The sequence below is a fragment of the Dermacentor silvarum genome, chromosome 2 (assembly GCF_013339745.2).
Source record: "Dermacentor silvarum isolate Dsil-2018 chromosome 2, BIME_Dsil_1.4, whole genome shotgun sequence".
Lineage (NCBI taxonomy): Eukaryota > Metazoa > Arthropoda > Arachnida > Ixodida > Ixodidae > Dermacentor > Dermacentor silvarum.
The window spans coordinates 227,995,132-228,001,131 of NC_051155.1; positions in this window are offsets into that span (position 1 = coordinate 227,995,132).

Genomic DNA, 6,000 nt, shown 5'->3' on the forward strand with positions numbered 1-6,000 from the left:
TGCCGCTTACCTCCGCTTTCGGAGTGCTGGCTCGCACTACTGGCCTGCAACGGACGTATATAGATAGTTTTTGAAAACCAAGGTGGTGTGGGGTGGTATCGATGATGTACGTATATAAGCGCGGACGTAGCTTCAGTACAAAGCCGTCGCCATTACAGCGTCGTTGTCCCATCGTTATATCGTCGTCGTCACCCAGTCGTCGTCATACAGTTGTCAATCCATCCCAGAGAAAATGTGTTCAACTTGGTTCTGCTTAAATCAGCCAGGAGCGGGTAGCCAGTGCGCTGCGATAGCGAGGAGCCGAGAGCCGCAGCGCACTGGCTGCCCGTTGCTGGGTGACGTAAGCAGAATGTCGCCTCGAGGGGCGCGGCTTTGAGCTCGCTGCAGCCTTCGTTTTCGCGCGCTCTGATAGCCGAAATTCGTCATGCCACAGTTACCCGGGTAATCGCATTTTTCACAGGTCCAAAAATTGATGTGGCTTGAATGGCGAGCTTGGTTCAATTTCCCAGTTACTGTGAGCCCGCTGAAACTAAATGCTTAAAACTTAATGAATAGATTTTTGTTCATTAGCGGCTGATTACCACGTGTCACCCGTCACCCCGTGGTCGCTACCACTGACGGAACGTCACCGAAGTAGCCGCCCTTTTATTTCAAAACGGCTATTTTTAAATATTACATAAATTCTTCGTAGAAGCAGGAGGTCCCCTTTCAGCTACATGCTCTGGGACCTCCTTCTGTATACTTATATATAAGAATGTATTCCACTTGCGAACGAAATAAACTGAAACTGAAGCACCCGGTATAGTAAGTACGTTGACCTGTCTGCGGCATACTCGACTGGACGCTAATAACAAAAAAAAAAGACGTTTATTTAACATGTGTAGGGCGTACTCACAGCGCTGCAGAAACCCTTGAAGATAGCTACGTGCGGCCTTAATCTCAAAGTGGTCACGCCCGATATACATGCACTGTTCTCCCTTCAGGAGCCGGCAATTCTTTTCAAAATTATCCGCTAATGCTAGCAGATGCAGTTAAATATGCACTGCTATTTACAGGAACAGCTTACTTTATTACGAGGCACGTGGATGGCAGTAGCGCTGTGCTAAGCAGCATGTAAACCTTTTTTTTTACTTCATAATTTCTTGATTCGCGAGTGCGGAAAACTTCGTTAGAAGGTGGTTTCTGGTCTCAGCATGTTCCCTGCTCAATCTTCTATGAGTTGCGAATACGGCGTTCTTCTTAAAGGTAGCTCGTGTAGCTCCTAAAGCTTCAGCAGTGAGAGCGATGTCAGAAGTCAGGTGTCGAATTCAGAAAGCTTGTTGTTCGTAAGTACTCTTTTTCATCGGCCGGCCGCTTTCATTTCACCAATAATATGTCTATTATTCGGATTGGTTAAGAATTTCTCTTACGAATAATTCTAAAGCGTAAGAGCTTTCTGTGAATAGGGACAGAACTTCGTTGCAGTTAAAACAGTTGCAGCGCGCCTTCTGCTGCATTGCTCAGAATTCGCACGTATACATGGACCCAATCGTGCATCACTTAAGTGCTGTAGTCGTCGGCTCAGCCTGAAAAGAACACTGGTGCTTATTCGCTCGATTAGGTGAGCTCAAAAACGTGGGTGGACCCATTTAAGTTCACTGCCTCTGCACTCCGAGGGCAAAATCCTGCAGCGAGTCTTGTCGTACACTCCACAAAGCCGTACTAATCAGCACTTAACCTCTTAACGCGGTTAATTACTTGCGTGAGTACTTCGCAATGTCAGGCACAAACGTGGATGGCCTCATTCAAGTTCGCTGAAACTGCGACTTGGGCCTATCTTAATGGCCCTTTTGTGTCTCTAGTGTTAGCGAGAACGATATAATGCTTTCTTATTTATCTTTACCGAGCGGTCCACCGACGATAAACGGGCGTCGAGTAGTGAGTGATCGGGACATCTGCGAAAGCATTACGTTGCTCTCTCAAGCTACAAAAGATGGACATATTAACATAAGCTTTATAGTGCCTACCTGATGCGGAGAGAACACGCCGTATACTTAGCGCGCTCCACTTTTATAATGTTCTACCGTATTTCGTGGTGATCATAGGTGGGCAAATGCCCTCATTTTTTGTTTGTTTTCTCGCTCACCGCTCTACCTCACCCTCGTGAGGTAGACCGCTCTACCTCACTCTCGTCCTCACCTATAAAAAGATTATCCGACCTCCCTCACCCTCACGCTGAAAAGGCTACCATCCTTCTCTTACCTTCCGTTTTCTACAATTTTAAATAAACCATTTACTCAATCCGCGAGCTTAGTTTGCAACAGTGGTTGTTTAGGGCCATTCCTATTGTCAAAGCGTGCCACACTACTTTGCTTTGAGGCGCTTTACCATATAGGTCGGCAAAATAAACGGAGCTCACTCAGACTTACTCATAAATGACATTTTTTGCTTCAAGCTCACTAGGACTCATACTCGTCAGAACTATACTCAGCCAGGCTCACTCGGATTAAAATCAAGTAATTTATTTTTCCTTTCGTTACATAAAGGATAGGCAGCCGCTAAAAACTACTTTTACAAGGCGCTTGTCGAGGCGACGGTCCCTGTATTAGCAACAACATACGGCATATCAAGGAACCAAAGATCACCGTTCTCTTCATGAGGAACAAACAAACATAAAGGGCGTTTTCTAAGCACAGTGAAATACGGACAAGTTAATCGTAGCACTTAATTCGTATACGGAGAATTTTCTTTGCACAACAAGATCAGACAAGATCACACATTTTAGCACAAGCAAATACAACGTTTACACCTCAACAAGTAATTGTGATAACAAAGAATCAATAACTTTATTCGCTGGAGAATATCAAATAAATCATCATCATCATCATCATCATCAGCTTATAATTTATGCCCACTGCAGAACGAAGGCCTCTCCCTGCGATCTCCAATTACCCCTGTCCTGCGCTAGCTAATTCTAACTTGCGCCTGAAAATTTCCCAACTTCATCACCCCACCTAGTTTTCTGTCATCCTCGACTGCGCTTTCCTTCTCTTGGCACCCATTCTATAACTCTAATAGTGCACCGGTTATCTACCCTACGCATTACATGGCCTGCCCAGCTCCATTTCTTTCTCTTAATGTTAGCTAGAATATCGGCTATCCCCGTTTGCTCTCTGATCCACACCGCTCTCTTCTTGTCTCTTAACGTTAGCCCTAAGATTTTTCGTTCAATCGGTCTTTTTGCGGTCCTTAACTTGTTCTCGATCTTAATTCTTTGTTAACCTCCAAGTTCCTGCCCCATATGTTAGCACCAGTAGAATGCAATGACTGTACACTTTTCTTTTCAGCGACAGTGGTAAGCTCCCAGTCAGGATTTGGCAATGCCTGCCGTATGCACTCCAATCCAATTTTATTCTTCTGTAAATTTCCTAATCATGATCAGGGTCCCCTGTATTAAATAAATAATAAATATCAAAACTGAACTTTTCTTAGGGCATGCCACCCATGGTGGCTCAGAAATGAATGCTGGTTTTGTTAAGCATGATGTCAAGCCTTCCATTTATGCCGCCGCGCTTGCATATCGGCAGTGAACAAAGTAAAAAAAAAGTAAAAAAAAAACTTTGGGAATACTTTTCCAGCAATAAGTCTGTTTGTTAACAGCATGAAAAATGCATGCCTATGGATGGCGGACTAGATGGAACACGCATGTATGTGCTGAGTGCTGTCATGTTTCTAATAAATCGCTAGTGGTGTTTTTCGTGCCGAATGTTTCAGACTGGTTACGGGGATTCTACAACAGAAAATGATTCGGAATTCATGAATATATACTAAGCATATACGTGTTATCTATTCAACTACTCTGCTGTGCTTGTTCTTGAGAATCAATGCAATTGACAGCTCGACGTTGTGGAGGTTGAGCTAAAACACTTAAGCTGAACGTTTAGTGTAATAAAGTAGCTCGACTGTCGTTTCAATGCGCAAGCCTAAGAATAAAACAAACAAGTTTTGGTTGTACTTAAACGAGTCCTCCCTATATTACAGACAAGCTTTATTGCGATCGCAATTATATGAACACTCCAAGCAAATTTTTGCAGTCGGCCATTGACATGAGGTTCCGTATATATTTAGGTATATGTATGCTATTTGCCATGCCATGCTACATCACATGCGGTATATGCAGGTTTTGTTGCCACATCATTATATCACCGAAGTTGCTCATACCAGGTCTTACATTCTTGACAAAACTATTCCGCGGGAATTTGAGAAAAGCAGCCCATAAACCAATGTCATGAAATAAAACACCGACAGCGCAAGCCTTTTTCTTAAATCTTCTGAGGCTTAAATGTTAAATGTGCGAAACAATGTCAGAGGTCAAATCTTAAAATGATGTAACTTTATTGGCGGGGATCCGGGATCGGCTCAGGAAAGGTTTGAAACATATACAATACGGAGAAGTGGCGGCTAAGACGCTAAGACGTTGCCTTTAAGTAATAAAAATAATTGAAATTGTCCGATGGCAAGATTCAAACAGAGGTCCCCGAGCACAACAGCTCGTTTTTACTTAGCTTATGTTGTGGGCACGCTCGACTTTCATGCGTTGCGTCCCCTGGTATTGTTTTCCCCACATGACTCGCGTTTCCTGTAATCCGGCTTCGCCGCGTGGTTTTTCGCCGACGGGGTCGGTGTAGTTGCAGACGAGAGATGGCGCGAGTGTTGCGCTGCTAACGCCATCTAACGGCGGGGCTACTCGGGCGCAAATGGGAGTAGCCTGTTCCGCTTTGGCTTAGTGTCGGCTAGCTGCGTGGACGTTTTGCGCGCTCGCCGGTCGTTCGTGGGACCGTCCTGCGAAAGGCTTAGGAGGAGAAGGAGACCGGAATGGACAAACACGATCTTTCGAACCCGCTACCGTTCGTGCGACCGTACTCAGCAAACGATTATGCTTTGGTGTCCTGCATGGGAGCGAACATATTCGCTCACTATCCGGTCGCGGTGAGTTGGACTTGCTCGATTTGTCGCGCGCTCATCGGCAAGTTCTATCGGTATTAATTCAGCTGGCTAGATTGGTGTATAAAAGGTGCAATAAATATCCTTGTGACTGTCTGCACTACTGTGTTGCCGTTCCAAGGCAAGGGCAGTTAGAAGTGGGCTTCGACGTACATCTGCGCTAGAGAGGCTTCCTGCCAACGCACTTAAAAACTTCAGACTTTAAACCCACCACGCATACGATCTGAGTGACTTTTCTGTACTTCATAAATATGAACCGCCTTTTCCTTATTTAAGCTCTCATCGTCACCGCACCCTCCGGCCCTCGCCCTCACCTCACAGCGTCTGCCCTCCCCCACCTCACCCTCACCAATCTTCCCGAAGGTGATCCTCACCTCACCACGCGAGGGTGAGGGCATATGAGGGTGAGGAGGCTCTTGTGAGGGGGCCCATATCTGGTGGTGATATCACGCAGATAGATGATGCCGGGAGGAAAAATTTGTGGATGTATATCCATGTAATTATCTACTAAAATTTACCGGACCTGTGTATCGCTGCAAAAACGAAACGTGCACCTTCTTATTTAAATTTAAATATAAAAACGATGTTGGCATTAAGAGTAATTCCATCTTATTTCTGCCTTGGTGCCGGGTGATGAGTAACGGCAGGTTCACGTGAAACAAGAGATCTACTTAGGATGTAAGCGTGGAGAGCATACCGCAATATATTATTGAGCCGTAGTATATCACTGAATATAAACAGAAAAAGAACAAGCAAATACTTTAGTATCTCTTAATACGCTGTTCGTGGCGCGATTCTTAAAAAAAACGGCCCCACAGTAATTAACAAACAATGGCACTTAGTATCGAAAGGAAGAAACAAATAAATTTATGAACAGTCCTGTATCGATGCCATAGCTTGCTCACGGTATAACATTATAGCAAAGGAAGTGATAAACGTGCGTTTTATTTTCATTACGCGCGTCAAACCTCGTAACATTGCGACTAATTTCCCATTGTGCATCTGGTTTCGCATGTC